Genomic DNA, 16,611 nt, shown 5'->3' with positions numbered 1-16,611 from the left:
CAAAAAAAACTTTTGTAACCTATAAAATGCTTCACAGAACTGCAGAGAATTCAATTGTGCGATCATGACTTGACAGAGAAATGTGATTGTACTAATTCATGACTGAGTTATTGTATTCCTAAAGGGAGCCAATGGCCTAGTGGTAGTATTTTGGACTGTTGACCCAATTAATCTCCTGGGGATATGGGTTCCAATCCCACCATGGCAGATGGTGTAATTTTAATTCAACAAAATATCTGGAATTACGAGACTAATTGTTTTCAAATGTCTTATTTACAGAAAACCCCACCTGGTTCACTAATGTGCTTCAGGGAAGGAAACTGCCATCCCTACCTAGTCTGGCCTTCATGTTACCCCAGACCCACAGCAATGTGGTTGACTCTGTAATGCCCTCTGGGCAATTAGGGATGGGCAATAAATGCTGCTTAGACAGCGACACCCTCATCCAATGAATAAAGGAACAAAATATTTACAGCCTGAACTCTCAAAAAATTGACACAATCAGAATGTAGGTAGTCTCCTACTAATAGCCATTGCAGTGAATGTAGCAACCCTCTATCTCTAGTGTCATAGGCATTCTTCTCATATCAGTGCTCTTGTAGTATTGGTTTTAATATATCTCTGACTTTCTGTCTTATTTATTCAACCACTTTGGACGCTGAGTGTCTTACTTGGTTACATACATGCTCATGTTTCATGTACCACTCTCTGGATTACTGAAGAGGCAGCTCAGCATTCATGTTTGGTGAACAGAATCAGACGAGCATTCACTTTGATCAGAGATAATGGGAACTGCAGATGCTGGAGAATCCAAGATAACAAAATGTGGGGCTGGATGAACACAGCAGGCCAAGCAGCATCTTAGGAGCACAATGCTACTTGGCCTGCTGTGTTCATCCAGCCCCACACTTTGTTATCGAGCATTCACTTTGAATTCAGTCTTCCATTCTTCATTGTAGTTCAGGTTAGCCATGCACAAAATACAACTAAGGAAGGTGCAGACATATATACCAACAAGGAACTGAGCAACGTGGATATAAGCCATAAGCATGTATTCGCTGCAACTGTCAGAAAAATAGTTTAGCTCTGTTTTATATTACATGAATTTAGATAATTCAAACTTAGACATCTGTCGTTTTTTTTCCAATGGAGATGAGAGGTCTTCAGTGATGTCGAGAAATCCTGTACAGCTATGTCAACTTGAACATCTAAAGGCTCATTATACAGTACATGGTCAAATTCTGCAGTGCAGAATTTTGTAGGGTACAATATCCATGTGCACTTTGAAATTAATGTGCAGACCATAAAGCTCACATGTTTTTGTGTCACTTGCACAGAGATAAGTAACAGAATGAACAAATGTACTTTTTTATTTATGCATTTTAAATAACTTATGTGAAACTAAAATTAAATCAGCTGATAGATATACATCGAGTGTTCAATGGCAACATGTAATAATGAGGTTAAATGATATTCCCACCAGGAATGTCAAGTGATTCAGAAAATGTGTAGAAATTCAATGATTGCATACAAATGTTTCAACGTAGTTGCATGGAGAACGCTCACAGACTGAGACCAAAATCTGGCATTTGAAATCTCTAAGCTAATAGCATATCTTTGGAGCACTGTGGTTCATAAATTTAAAGAATCCACAAAAGAAGAAACCATGATTACATGCTGAAATCATTCCAAATTCCATATTCCAAGGTGTGAGGTACATTGTCAGTCCTCACCTCCTATACATAAGTTTGAATAACCCCATAACGTCATAAGAAGTAGGCCAAATGATTCAACTAATGTGAAGGGATATGTAGTGAAGTGTAAAGCTGTCACTGTAGGTCAGCGTTTGGTAGAAAATTGACTTATTTCTGCAGACAGCTAGTCACAGCAACATCTAAATATCAAGTCAGAAGCGTCTCAATTGCCTGCATTTATTAAAATCTGGGGCAGTGTTCGCAGTGGTTATTTTTTCAGCATGACTCAATAAACAACAAGAGAATAAACAAGATAATAAAATGTGAGGCTGGATGAACACAGCAGGCCCAGCAGCATCTCAGGAGCACAAAAGCTGACATTTCAGGCCTAGACCCTTCATCCTTTAAAAGGGTCTAGGCCCGAATCGTCAGCTTTTGTGCTCCTGAGTTGCTGCTTGGCCTGCTGTGTTCATCCAGCCTCTCATTTTATTATCTTGGATTCTCCAGCATCTGCAGTTCCCATTATCTCTGAGAGAATAAACAACTCTGATTGGGCAGTGACACACCCCTTCCCCCAATCTTGAGCAAATCTCAAAGCTGGCCCATGGTGTAGGCAACCCTGTATCTGCAATCCATAGAGACAGGGGGCTACGCTGAGCTTTACAATGTGAGTTTCTTCCCTTATTTTGAATAGCTATCGACAGAGAATAATTTGACCAGACAGCTTGACTTCATACTCCATTGGGAACGCAGTTCTTGGGAATGTAGCTGCAGACAGTTATTAAAGTGGTGTCTGTGATGGTGATAGCACATGGAAATTTGGAAACAATAGAATAGCCGTAGACCAACAGCTATTGAATGTATTTGTCTATGGCTTATGTGTACCTCAACTTCATTTCCTGCCTAAGCTCCATGTCCCATGTGAAAACTCCATAGGACGGTTGCAATTTGGCTAATAATGACCAATATTGCTTGTTTTGATATGGAAGACCTGGAAACACTTTTGCAATGTTTTTCAAAGGAAGGTAGCCCTATTTGAATAGAATATAGTAATAAATGCAGGAGTAAGTACAAGAATAAGCATAAACATGAGCAGAGTGAATGGAAGTTGCCATTAGAATCAGTGCATTCATCCAGGTTCCTTGTATCTAGTTCCAAACTATACCAGGCACAGGGGAGTGTATCTTTCATCTGTGTGCATGATTTTGGAGAGTCCATTAAGTTTGGTGCAAACCTAAACTGGGAATTGCTGCATTCCGTGAGAATATTGCATACGACAAATGACCTTTTTGCAGAAACTCTTTTGTTATGTCCTCATTGTTTGTGGGCAGATCTTCAAACTTGGAGAAAGGGGAAGTGATGGACTCGTGGTATTGTCACTGGACTGTTTATCCAGAGGCCCAAGTTAATGTTCCAGGAACCTGGGTTTGAAACCCACTGAAGCAGAGGGTGAAATTTGAATACAATTTTTTTTAAAATCTGAAATTAACAGTGTATTGGCACCCATGAATCCACTGTCAATGAAAACCCATCTAGTTCACCGATAGCCTTCAGGGAAGGAAGCTGCTGTCTTTATCTAGTCAGGTCCACATATGACTCCAGACTCAAAGCAATGTAATTGATTTTTAACTGGCTCTCTCAGGGATGGACAATCAGTGCTGGCTCAGCCACCAATTCCCACATCCTCGAAATAAATTTTTAAAAATACAACTCTATTCTTTAATCAAAACAGTAGTAATATGTACTAAATAAAAATGAAGAGCTTGTAGTTTGCCCAGGCTGCAAAATCTCCATTGCTTTGCATTTAGTTAAAAGCTTAGCATTGATATTGTCTGGTTTTGTTTGTGGCTTAACTGCAGAAATCGAACAGTTACCTTTGAGATGTATGTATTGGTTTGATACTAAACCAATTACTCATCTGAATGCTAAATTGACATGATAACAGCTATAGGTGGCACACATTTGAATTGGAGAAAATTAATTTGAGAGGAGATGTCAGATATTATTCTTCATACAAGTGGATGTCAATACAGAGAATGGACTTTCCGGTCAAATTGTGAAGCTGGTGACTCAGTCAAGTTACGTTTGAGTGCTGGGTTAAAGGATGGAGGTGGGTCTTCTTCTCCAAAGGATGAGCTATGGTGGCCCACAACTATCTGTGGATCATTCACAACTATTATCCAGAGCTAGTATCCTCTTCCAAACAATCAACCTCCATACCCATGACTTTTACCAGCAAAAAGAACAAGGAGAGCAGATATATGGGAGCACTGTCACCTGCAAGTTTCCCTCCAAGCCATACACCAATCTGGAACTGTATCAGTCTTCCTTCAGTGCTTCAGTATCCAAGTCCTGGTACACCCTTCCTAACAGCACTGTGCCATACCATACAGACTTCCGCAGTTCAAGAAGGCTGCTGACCACCACCATTTCAAGGGGAATTAGGAATGAGCAGCAAATACTGTATACGTTTAGATTTTTTAAAATTCCAAGATTATCATGGACAAAACTTGAAGATTAGTTAGTTAATCACCAATTCCTGTTGGTGGAAAGAAATGATAACGATGAACAGGAATGTAAAAGCTATTGGAGAAAATAGTGTGTTGAAATGCAGTGAAGTTTAAAAATGTGTTTTAAATGTGGTATGAATTTAAATAAGGGTGCATCTTAGAATTGTTACCTTGTTAAAATTGGGTTTAAGATGTAGCTTTTACTTTTGTACAGCAACTTAAGCAATCAGTAAGCTGACTTGTTTCTAAGTAAATAGAATATCTAAAATAGTTCTGATTTAAGTATTTCTTTTTCTCCCCTTTATAAACAAAATGATTTGCCAAGGCGTAAGTGATTAGCTGTTTGATATCCAACCCAATGCCCACCAGTTCATGTTTCAGACTATCGATCACTCAATGATTTTTTCTTTCATTTGATTGAGTTTGAGACCGCTTGTCTGAACAGCGTACAAAAGCAAGGAGACCAAGGATGGAAGGTTCCATGGAACACACTTTTCCATTCCTTCCTGCTGGCATTTCATTTTCTGCCAACTCTTAATATGACACTGATAACTTGAGATATACTTAGTATGTTATTGACAATCAAACCCAATTAAACAGGCCACAGATGCATAGAAATGATGCGCTTCCATGGAGACTGAGGGAACGTTAACAAGTCCAGTGGTCAGCTCTGTAACCAGTGTATCTCAACTTCTTAGGCTTGCTGTTGCATCGCTAATGTCTTAATTGTACATGCTGTGAACTTCGGCATTTCATCAACACTTTTCAGTCACTGAAATTGAAAGACTTATTGGAATGTTGCTTTTGGTCAAAATTTATTTGTTCAGTCATCAAACACAAGGTAGAGGAATATGTTTGGAGAGGTTTAGCAGAGCAGGGCAGCATCATGCTGAGTGCCAAGTACTGAGTAAGTGGAAGCAGAGGGTGCTTAACATCAGCCTAAGCAACTATATGGGAGGGAAGTATGACAACAGCAAACCTGCACACATTTGTGCTCATGTACAGACCAAGATACAATTCTCTGAGTCACCAACAGAACCAAATGTCATTCTGGTTCAAAGAAACAAACAAACATTGTTCAGGGCATGGAAAAGGTGTGATCTGATCACACCCATTTCTGGCTGAAAGGGGGAATCAATGCAACGCTGGGCAGTTTTGATGTGTTACAGCCGTACTTAAAGCAGCTGAACATGCTACCTTGTAAGCCTCAAGGACCTTACAATATTAATGTTTGTTGGCTGCATACTTGCTAGAAGCAAGACGACAGATGACACAACAGCTTAAAGAAACACAAACACGATGCAACATACATACATACACACACACGCACACACACAGAGTTCACAGTTTGAGCTGAGCTGTCCAGGGGAGCTTTGAGGCAGACATCAGATGCTTCCTCAGGGATAGAGAATAATATTCACAGGCCGAGTCGATCCTATGTTATATTTACACACTTTTTTGTTGTCCACATCATTGTGAGCCTTGGCAGAGAGCCAGAGGCTCTTTCTGTTGGGGAATGATGTGTTGCATGATTGGAAAGGAGAACCTAATGAGGCAAGACAAAATGCAAATAATACAACACAGTGAACATTTTAAAATGAAATACTGGTTTGCACTGAGTTGAAAATTCTTCTTGATTTTCTTGGCCAACATTAACTCCATGCATATTCAGTTAAAGACAGTTACTCCTAGAAAATACATATTGGATGAAAAAATAACTTGGGCAGATAGCAGCAAGTTATTTCTTGACAGTAATGATGACCAAATTGTTAGCCTGCTTTTGCAATGTCAACTCTCATCAATGAATAGGAGCATGGATTGCTGACAGTCACAATGACCAACATTAAACCAGAACAGAATAAAACATGCATGTAAAATTGAAACTGTGTGAATTACACACAACAACAAAGATGTCAAAACTGAATCTGGAGCTGTAATCTCAATTTGGCCTTTACATCTGGTCAAAATCATGCAGAAATTACTTCGATGATTCATCCTCTCAAATTAACCCCTTCAGCAGATCATTCACTTATGATCACTCTGGTCATATCCATTATTCAACATTTTATTCCTGCAAAGATTGCAAGCCAGTCTAAGTGTTAGCAATTTAGAATGTCACGCTGACTATTTGGATCAAAAATACTTTCAGAAATATTTTTATTAAATAAATGGAAGTTTTCTTGTAAATTAGCAAAATAAGAGCAGATGTTAAAATACTTCACTCTTGCATTGGCTGCTGCACAAAAACATCAACAGTTTGATTGTTCATTTGTCAAATATCCCAAGGGTGTAATCTGCAAAAATGTTACATGTGTAGATTAACATATTAACAATCTGGAATGTTGCTCATCTTCTCTCCCTATCTACTGGAATAATCTTCATTTCTTTCTATTTTCCCAATAATCCATTTGTGAAGCAGATATTTTTTTCAGGAGTACTTGCTTTTGTTTAACATTTATTATCTGCTGGAAAATAATTTGATGACCCTCACTTGCATTAGACTCAACTGGTATCATGCACGTGTGTGTCTTGACAGTAAATAACAGACTATCCCCTTGCATTACGGCCGATCCTAATCCAGTCCTGAAATGAATTTCACACTCCTATTTTTAACAGGGAGCTTTTGGACACAAGATATATTCCATTTCACCCCCTCCTAATCCACAGGCTGATAAGACTACTTGTAGATCTCATGTTTATGGTAAATGTAATTCAAACTGGGTCCTTTTTAGTAACCATTTCCAACTTTTACCAAACCATGCCTGATACAGGTGTGCTTACCAAATATGACTTTTAAGGCTCAGCATCTTAAATCATGTGTTTGTGTGGTTCCATATCTAAGCCTTTTCTAAAACCTGTGAAGTATTGTGCCAAAGGGGCCCAAAATCGATCTGCATATATCTTGTTGGCTCTATGAGTGCACATTATTGGTCAGATCACACTCATTGCACCCTACAGAGCATACTCAACTATCACATAACAATCGGTTTTACAAGCAAGGTCACGCCTACGCTGGAAATTGGATATCGTTCAGTGGCTAAAAATGCCTCATGTTGAAGCACACAGACCCCAAAGATTTTGCATTTGAACCATGATGCTGTACATTATCTGTAGCAGATCTTGGTTGGTGTGAGGATGCTGACAGTTTACTAGAATTTGTATTTGGATGTATTTACTGAATTTGATTTGATTGTGATTTCTTTTTTATCATTCCTCCATTTCTCTTTCACACATTCATCCCCTGTACCAGCATCTAAAGAGCACATTGATACCAATGTTGAGACCCTGATAACCAGACTTTTTGTGCTACACACTCAGGTCAATGGAAAGTGAGTTTCAAATTTGGACTTCTGTTTCTGAGCTTTCCCCCAGTTTTAAAGGACTTTACCAAACCTCTTTTGTCAACACCTTTGAAATCCATGGCTCTGCCACCTAGAAGGACAAAGATACATGGGAACACCATCACCTGCAAGTTCTTATCCAACACACACACCATCCTGCCTTGGAAATATATCACTATTCCTTCAATGGGTCAAAATGCTTCAACTTCCTTCTTAACCATACAGGGGTGTAACCAACCTCATTGACTACAGCAGTTGATGACTGTGGATCTCCACCACCTTCCCAAGGTGCTTTGTAGATGGGTGACAAATGCTAGACCAGCCAATGATGCCAATGTCTTGCAAAAGAATCAAAACAAATTTTTGCAGGAATTAGGATAAGGACAGGAGATGAAGTGAAATGAGTGAAAGTTGAACTAGAGCCTTGGGACGAAAAGCCGTTGACCCAGGATCAAAACAGGAACATGAGGCAGAACACATTCAAGAGAACAATGCGAGTCAGAGTAGAATCAAGAGACAGTGAGAGTGAAAGGAAGACCTAGTGGAGAAAAAGAAATCAAGGTTTGGCAGGGAAATGTGAAAGGATTAGGGTGACATCAGAAAAGCCACAAGAGTTGGTACAGGACAGAGAGACAGAGGAATTGGCAAGGAATTGAGGCACTTTTAAAGGTGAAGCAAGAACAGAACAGCAGCAGGTACGCCGCCTTTGGTGTTTTGAAAACAGTTCATATTACAGAAGAGGAAGTGCTGGAGGCCTTGGAAAACATAAAGGTGGATAAATCTCCAAGATCTGATCAAGTGTATCCCAGGACATTTTGGGAAGTTAGAAAAGAAATTATAGGCCCCCCAGCAAAATATTTGTATTATTTTTAATCACAGGTTAACTGTCGGTGGACTGGACAGTGGCTAATGTTGTGCTTTTGTTTAAGAGAGGCTGTAAGGAGCAGCTTGGGAGCAATAGACCTGTGAGCGTAACATTGGTGGTGGGTACAGTGTTGGCGGTGCTTCTGAAGGATAGGATTTAAATGCATTTGGAGAGGCAAGGATTGATTTAAGATAGACAGCATGGCTTTGTGCAAGATTGTGTCTCACAAACTTAATTGAATTTTTGTGCAAAACTGTGTCTCACAAACTTAATTGAACTTTTTGAGGAAGTAACCCATAAGATTGATGAGGTCAGAGCAGTAGACCTTGTTTACACAGACTTTAGTAAAGCCTTTGACAAGGTTCCACATGGTAGAGTAATTAGTAGAGTTAGATCACATGGGATTCAGGGTGAGCTTGCCAATAATTACAAAATTGACAGTATGAGTCAGAGGATGGTGGTGGAGGGTTGATTTTCAGACTGGAGGCCTGTAACCAGAGGTGTTCCATAGGAATCAGTATTCAGTTCCTTTATTTTGTCATTTATGTAAACCATTTGGATGAGAAGATAGGAAGCATGGTTGATAAGTTTACAGATAACACCAAAACTGGTGGTGGACAATGAGGAAGGTTATCTAATACTACAAAGAGATCTTGATCAGTTAGGTCAATGGGCCGAGGTGTGGCAGACGGAGTTTAAATTGAACAAATGTGAGATATTGCATTTTAGTAAATCAAGCAAGGGCAGGAACTTATTCAATTAATGGTAGGGCCCTGGGTAATGTTGTAGAACAGAGGATTCAGGTACATAAGTCTTTGAAGTTTGCATTACAAGTAGACAGAGTGGTTAAGAGGGCGTTTAGCATGTTTGCCTTCATTGCTCAGACTTTTGAGTATAGGAGTTAGCATGGCATGTTGAGGTTGTACAGGACATTTGTGAAATCTCTTCTGGAATACTCTGTACAGTTCTGGTCACCCTGTATAGGAAATATATTATTAAATTGGACAGGTTTCAAAAATAAGTTACCACGATGTTGCTGGGAACGGAGGATTTGAGTGAGAGGAATAGTCTGGATAGCCTGAGGCTTTTTTCATGGAGTGTGGGAGGGTGACATTATGGAGGCTTATAAAATCATGAGGGGTATAATTAAGGTGAATAGCAAAGGTCTTTTCCCAAGGGTGGGAAAGTTCAAAACAAGGGGGCATGTTTTTAAGATGAGAAGAGAAATTTTTAAATTGACATGAGGGGGCAGCTTCTTTACACCAAGAGTGGTTTGCATTTGGAATGAACTGCCACAGGAAGTGGTGCATGTAGGGAACAGTTACAACATATAAAAAGACATTTGTATCAGTATGTGAATAGGAAAGGTTTGGAGGGATATGTGCCAAACACAGGAAAGACTGAAAAGTTTACTTCGGGAACATTGTCAGAGAGGACTGTTTCCATGCTTATGACTCTCTGACCTAATGATCTGCTTACTTTTATCTTTCTATTAATTCCTGCTGAGCAGGAGGTGCAAGACGTTTTTCAGAAAGTCTATGAACACGTTCCTTGCTCTCACACTCCAACTCGAGATGGAACATGTACGCAGCTGTCTAAACAAGTCGCTGCAGACATCAGAAACTATTTCTTTGGCAATATAGTCACAATGGCTTTTAAGCATTCTTTGTACATGTCCCAACCAGCTTGATGATGCAAATTCCAAGTGAAACAAAAGTTATTTTAAAAGTTTTCAGTGTGCCTCTGTTTGCGGGTGTCCTGAGGCAATTTAGCCTTCCTAAGAACTGCATGGACAAATCCACTCCCTGCTGCTGTCAGAGTGAAAGGCAATACTGCGAGTGAAGTCTCCTGTAAAACTTGCAGAAGCATGAATATTGTTTCACCTTAATTCAGGATGTGAATAGGTCTATTATAAACATATTTTATCAAGCACTCAGCAGCAGTAATTGTACCATTATTACTTGGATCGCCGTTTCACTGACAGATCTGCCTTGAAACCAACTAAGGTTCACATAAGACACCCAATGATTAGTCTGTCTTGAAAAGTGTTGAAAAAAGGATTCCATCGAGGAGATCGCTGCAGTGCTATCAGGTATGGTGTTATTCGAAGTGATTTTAAATCTGATTTGTAGATATTTTGTGCCAGTTCATTTTGATATTTATTACCCTCCCTGTGGCTGATATTTCATGAAAGCATTTCTATTTGTTGTTGTAAAAGAATTCCTGTGCAAGCAGTTTCATATCCTACTCCTTGTTCACATCTGGAGCACATTGCCAAAACCAAGATGGTAACACAGCTGATATTGAGCTGCCTGTGTGAAAGAATTTCCAGTAACTTCCAAATAAGCATTAATGCCAGAAGACTGTAAAGAAGTCTGCAAACTGGATCAACACCAGACTGAATTCCTGCTCTGTGCTAAGTTATCTGAACTCAGCTCATGTAAAGAAGCTTCATTTGCTCATTTCGGCCCTGGGATCAGTGAGAGGGAATGCATTCAAGGTCTCCTTCCCTGAAAGCTAAGCAGTGACCCTGGACGAAGTATACATGGAGGCGATGTGTGGCGAGTGGTGGAGAGTAATACAATATGGCCAATGTTAGTGGTGACTCAAGAGAACAACTTCTCTGACAGTGACATCAAGCTAAAGTCAGATTTGACATCAAGTCTGTTTAGAATGGAAACAGCAAGCTGTAGGCCCCAAATGATGCTGCCTAGGTGAATGGGAGGTGAGGAAAGGCAAGTCCAACAGGATGTTTATGGATCACATAGACCATTCCTGTCCCATCTGGATCTGTGAAATATATAGACTCAAGTAGCCATTTAAGGGCTGATGGGAGAACCTAGTGCTATAAAGAAGAATCATTTGTATTGTGAAAGTCAAGCTCAGTTACCGGTTGATTTTATGCACTTGGGTCCTCCAATCAGATTTATACAACTCCCTAGAAGGACAAGTGCAGTCAACTTTATACAGACAGCCTGAAAGGATAAGGGCAGCAGTTCCATTGGAACACCATCAACAGGTTCCTCTCCAAGCTGTACACCGTCCTAACTTGGGGCTGTAACACTGGCTTTCAGTGTCACTGGAGCAAAATCCTGGAATTCGAACCTGAACAATATTATGGGGCATACCTGCACTACATGAACTGCATCAGTGTAAGAAGGCTGCTCACCACCACCTTCTCAAGGGCAACTAGGGATGGGCAATAAATGTTTGTACATTCAAATCCCATGAAAAATATTTTAAATCAGGGTGCCTAGGCAACACCAAATGCTGGGAGATGATCATAGTGAAAATTAAGAAAACATAGGGAGCTCAATGGGAGTTGCTCTTGGATCAATAGAACAACAGTTTTCAGTCAAGCGACGAGTGGGAAGTAGATCAGAATTTAGAGTACACTGAGAATGGAGGGAAGCTAGTGGAGCAGAACAAGTGTAACTTTGATATTGACATTATGCCAATGTCAGAACAAGCACATTGCTCTCACCCCCTCCAACCGATTAGCTTCCAGATGGTTGTGATTTGATTTCACCTCCTAACTGAGGACAAGATCAGGTTTAGTAGCATGATCTTCAGAATTAAATATGTGACTGGCACTCATGCATAAATAATAGCTACTTGAGTGAGATACAGGAAGGTAATCATTGCTTGTGAATCATACCCCAGTGAGGAAGTCACTGAGTTCAAATAAAGTACCGAGAAAAGAAAGGAAAAGGAAAGATAAACATTTCACAAAAGCACAGTAGCAGTAAGAGTCTCTTTGCCTTCCAAGGCAATTATCTAGAGAAGTCAGCCACAAGATTCATTAATGCACCAGTAGCTTATTCAGGGAGATTGTTACTAAGGATCTCAAATACACATATCTAGTGAGAATCCCTTAGGAGACAACAAAAAAATGGAGCAATTCAGAGGGGATATCATTCAGGTGACGCAGTACTTGATGAAGCTTCGTAAATTTGGCATTTCAATAATAATATGTTCAACCAATTTTAATTCTTTCAATACAAATGTACCAGTTGCCTTAGAAACTCACTCTTTGTCGTTTCAAGCAAAGTTTCACATTAACCTTATTGAAAATGTGATTAGCTTTTTCAATTTCTTCATCAGACAGACTGGATGAGGTAAAACCCTATGTAAAATTCACTACAATAAGTTTCAGATATTATAGTTGTTTTCTTCATTTTTTTTAAAGGAAAGGTTTCTGGTTCCTAATGGCTCCACCGGTGAATTTTGTTCTTGATTAAAAAAACATGAGATACAAGGAAGAGGCCAAGTGGTGAATTTGTCCACATTGTGTAAGGGAGACTTTAGAACTGGTCCCAGTGCTCATAGGTTGGAGAAGAGAAAAAATACACAGTTTCTGCTGTTTTATTATATTTCACATGAGGTGAACATCGCTAGCAAGGCCAGCATTTGTTGTCTATCCCTAATGGCTTGTGAAACCACTTCAGAGGGCAGTTAAAAATCAATCACATTGATATGGGTCTGAGGTCTGACGTAGGCCAGACCGGGTGAGGATGGCAGATTTCCTTACATTGAGGACATGAGTGAACAAGATGAATTTCGGCAATGATCATCTTAGTACCAAATGTTGATTTTATTAAGTGATTCTTTTAAAATTCTATCAGCTGCCATTGGTCAGAGTTGAACCAATGTCCCCAGAGCATTAACTTGAGCCTCTGAATTACTAGTTCACTGACATCACCACTTTGCCACTGACCCCTCCCCCCCGCCATGCTTTGTATACTATTCCAGTCAATTGTTGAAACATATTTAAAAATTTGTTTGTATAAAGTAAGGAGAACATAGAACTTGGCTTTGTTTGTCCAAAATTATCGCGTATACATTTGTTACGTAAACTGATGCATAAGGAATTCACACCCTCAAGGACAAATTGGGAATGGCTGAAAGAATATTGTAAGAAAGAAATCATTAAGCAGTGAACCATTTTGTGATGTGAATGAATGGTGAGGATTCACAAATTAACTTGTTGTACTCACAGTGTCCTGGAGCAAGTTTTCTTTGTAATCGCAGTGTATGCATAACCTAAAGCCAGGAGACCAAAATGTTCCAAAAAGATGCATATTTGGAGAGCATTCATGAACTTGTTGGCAGGTTGAATTATACATAATAGACTGTAAAAAGTCTCAAGCCTGATGACAGTGCATTCATTGGAATAAGCGTTCTAGTGACTGACATTTCTGACGTGGATTTTGTAAATTGCACTGGGGTTTTTCTTTTTCAGTGAGATGCACCTTAACCTACCCAACCTAACGCAAAAGATCACAGAAATGTAAGCACAAATTACATTCAATACCACTTACACTTCTTCAATCTTTTACAAGGGTTTAAAGATGACGCACAAGAGCCCAGGCCCTTCTTCAAAGTGGCCTGACTCAAATCACCTTTGGTAATCTAATGTCATAGAAGTCTGCAGCACAGAAAAATGCCATTCAGCCCATCAAGTCTGTGCCAATCAGAAACAATCACCCAACTATTCCAGTCCCATCTTCTTGCTCTTGGCCCATAGCTTTGGCATCACATTTGCACATCTAAATACTTCTTAAATGTTATGGTGACCCCAGCATATGAAGACTCCTTTTATACCCTCAAGCAGAAACTTGTATCATCACTTCTTGTTGGAAACCCAGATTTCCAAACCCGTTTCACAATGGAAACTGAAGAGCCAGAGATAACACATTGTGGAGCTGGAGGAACACAGCAGGCCGTGCAGCATCAGAGGAGCAGGAAAGCTGGCGTTTTGGGTTGAGACCCTTCTTTTTTTGGCTGAAGAAGGGTCCTGACCTGAAACATCAGCTTTCCTGTTCCTCTGATGCTGCATGGCCTGCTGTGTTCTTCCAACTCCACACCTTGTTATCTCTGGCTCCAGCATCTGCAGTTCTTGCTATTGTGGGAATATGTACAAGGCCACTAAAATTCTACATTTTTTAACTCAATAATAAACTTATGATAAACCCATTTTCAACTGCGTTAATCAAAGTGTGCAGTTCATCTGGAGCATCTGTTCTGGTGATGTCTGCCACAGCAAGGGAACATTTCTGCTTTCGTTGAGTGAACTGAATCTGTCCTCAGACTGATGAGAAGGGTTTATTTTTGCTTGATCTTCTCCAATTCTTTGCCAAACTGTCAAAGCTCAATGTAATCCATCCAAAAATGAGCAATGGAATGTAGTTAGTCAGGAAATAGTGGCAAATGCAATTAATTCTCTTTCGAGATTGCTTGTTTTCTCCAAAATGAATCAGTTAGAACATAGAACATAGAACATGACAGTGCAGTACAGGCCCTTCGGCCCTCGATGTTGCACGGACCTGTGAAACCAATCTGAAGCCCATCTAACCTATACTATTCCATTATCTTCCATATATTTATCCAATGACCATTTAAATGCCACCTCTGATTCAGAACATCCCCCCACCCCCCACCGGTAGCTTGTGTGCAAAGGTCAAGTCTGCCTCCAGAGCGTCAGGCGGATGGGCTGTGGCAACAGTTGGCAACCCAGCATTGGGAAGTTGGGCTTCACTGAAACTCACTCTTCCCCCTGACTCCTGACCCCTACTGATCTCCACTCCTACAACTTCCCATTCCACAACCCCACCATACACTCACTTATGTTGATTAGCAGACATCTCTAGGGGCTTTCCACCCTCAAGGAATGTCCACAGGGAGTGAACTCTCACTGCCTCTCCAGCTGGTGGGTGAAACCCCTGTCAACTGGCTTAAATGCCATCCATTGGGGTCAAAAGAGACTTGGATGTGCAGGGGCATAAAGCAGTAGTTCAAATCATAGAGATCTGCAGCTCAGAAAAGGGCTATTAGCCGATCACATCCATGTCAGACAAAAAAACCACCTTAACTATTCTAATCATATTTGCCAGCATATGTCCCATCGCCTGTATGCCGTAGCTTCACAACTGCACATCTAAACACTTCTTAAATGCTATAAGATTTATGCATGACATATTAATTTAAAAGATTAATAAAATACTAGTCTTTTATATCTGGAGAATTCAGTTACAAGAAGTAGAAATGATGTGATACAAAGCCCTGTTTAGTCCGCAGTTGGAGTGTTCTGAAGAGTTTAGGGCAGCACACCTTCAGAATTTACATTAGGCTCACAGCGAGTAGTGTGTTGATTTATCACATCTGCACGCTAAGGGTTAAATTACAAAGAATGCAAACCAGAGTTGTATTCCATGTGATTTAAAATGTTGAGGTGTGATTTGCTCAAAGTTTCAAGATATTAAGGCAAACAGATGAAATAGAAACTATTTCCTCCAGTCGCAGACTACAAGGCTGGGGACAAAGTCTAAAACTCAAAGCCAGATCAAACAAGCGTGAAATTAGGAAATGCTTCCACAGCTAAAGTGTGATCGACGTTTGGAACGCTCTTCCACAAATTGCAGTTGATGCTGGAGATAATTGTTATATTAAAAATTGAGAATGATGATTTTTTTCTTACTCAAAGGCATGGAGGGATATGGGGCATGTTTTGTGGAGTTGGCTCACAAATCAATCATGATTTAATTGTGTGGTGGAACAAGCTGAAGGAGATAAATGACTGACTCCTGTTCTTTTTTGACAGCCCAACAACCAAGAACGTAGTTATAAGATAAATGTAAAAGCCAAAAGTGTTTATTTTGGCCTACACTCCACTTTAAATAGCAAGCCTCATTACTGAGCTCTGCAGAAGTCATGCCTTAGTATCAATGACCACTTGCATGACTGAGAGAACCAAGCCATGTCAAGTAAACTAGGGCAGGTTTTAAAAACAGTTTTGTCCATATGTGATACAGCAGAGCTGCTCTATCACTTATGAAAGTGGCAGGCCGTAGAGTCTTATGGTCAGCCAGCTGCAAAGAAAAAGCAATATTAAAAAGTATAGATTGAAGATATGCTCAAAATAATGGTTTGTGCTGTAGGTGCCTTTTCATGCATTGATAAGTTTCACATGACATTTATAAATTCTGCGCAAGTTCAGAACTTTTTTTGAGGTTGAATTGGGAAACATTGTATCAATAAACCTTTGCATTAGTTGTAATATGCTCATTGTTGAGATTAAAAGATGGTAATGGTAAGGAAAACTAGAGAGAACATGCGAAGGGTAATGATGTTCATCAATGTTGCCAGTATATTGGAATAGATCATTTTTCTCTTTGCAAATTCAATGTCAGGATCAAGCACTG

General features: G+C 39.8%; 1 protein-coding gene across 15 annotated transcripts in view; it reads left to right on the top strand.

Moving 5' to 3' along the window:
• The window catches only part of znf385c (zinc finger protein 385C), a 430,141-nt gene that overhangs the window by 186,432 nt on the left and 227,098 nt on the right, over positions 1-16,611 (top strand). Inside the window, exon 1 of one of the 15 annotated variants that reach the window (XM_048560955.2) lies at positions 10,242-10,502. The exons of the other annotated variants lie outside the window; for them this stretch is intronic. The gene's annotated coding sequence lies outside the window, so the exon portion shown is untranslated. Of the gene's footprint in view, positions 1-10,241; positions 10,503-16,611 lie in introns of those variants that run through there. 15 annotated transcript variants of the gene reach the window in all.

This window comes from Stegostoma tigrinum, chromosome 31 (genome assembly GCF_030684315.1).
Source record: "Stegostoma tigrinum isolate sSteTig4 chromosome 31, sSteTig4.hap1, whole genome shotgun sequence".
NCBI classification, from domain to species: Eukaryota; Metazoa; Chordata; class Chondrichthyes; order Orectolobiformes; family Stegostomatidae; genus Stegostoma; species Stegostoma tigrinum.
This window is presented reverse-complemented; position numbering and strand designations above follow the sequence as displayed.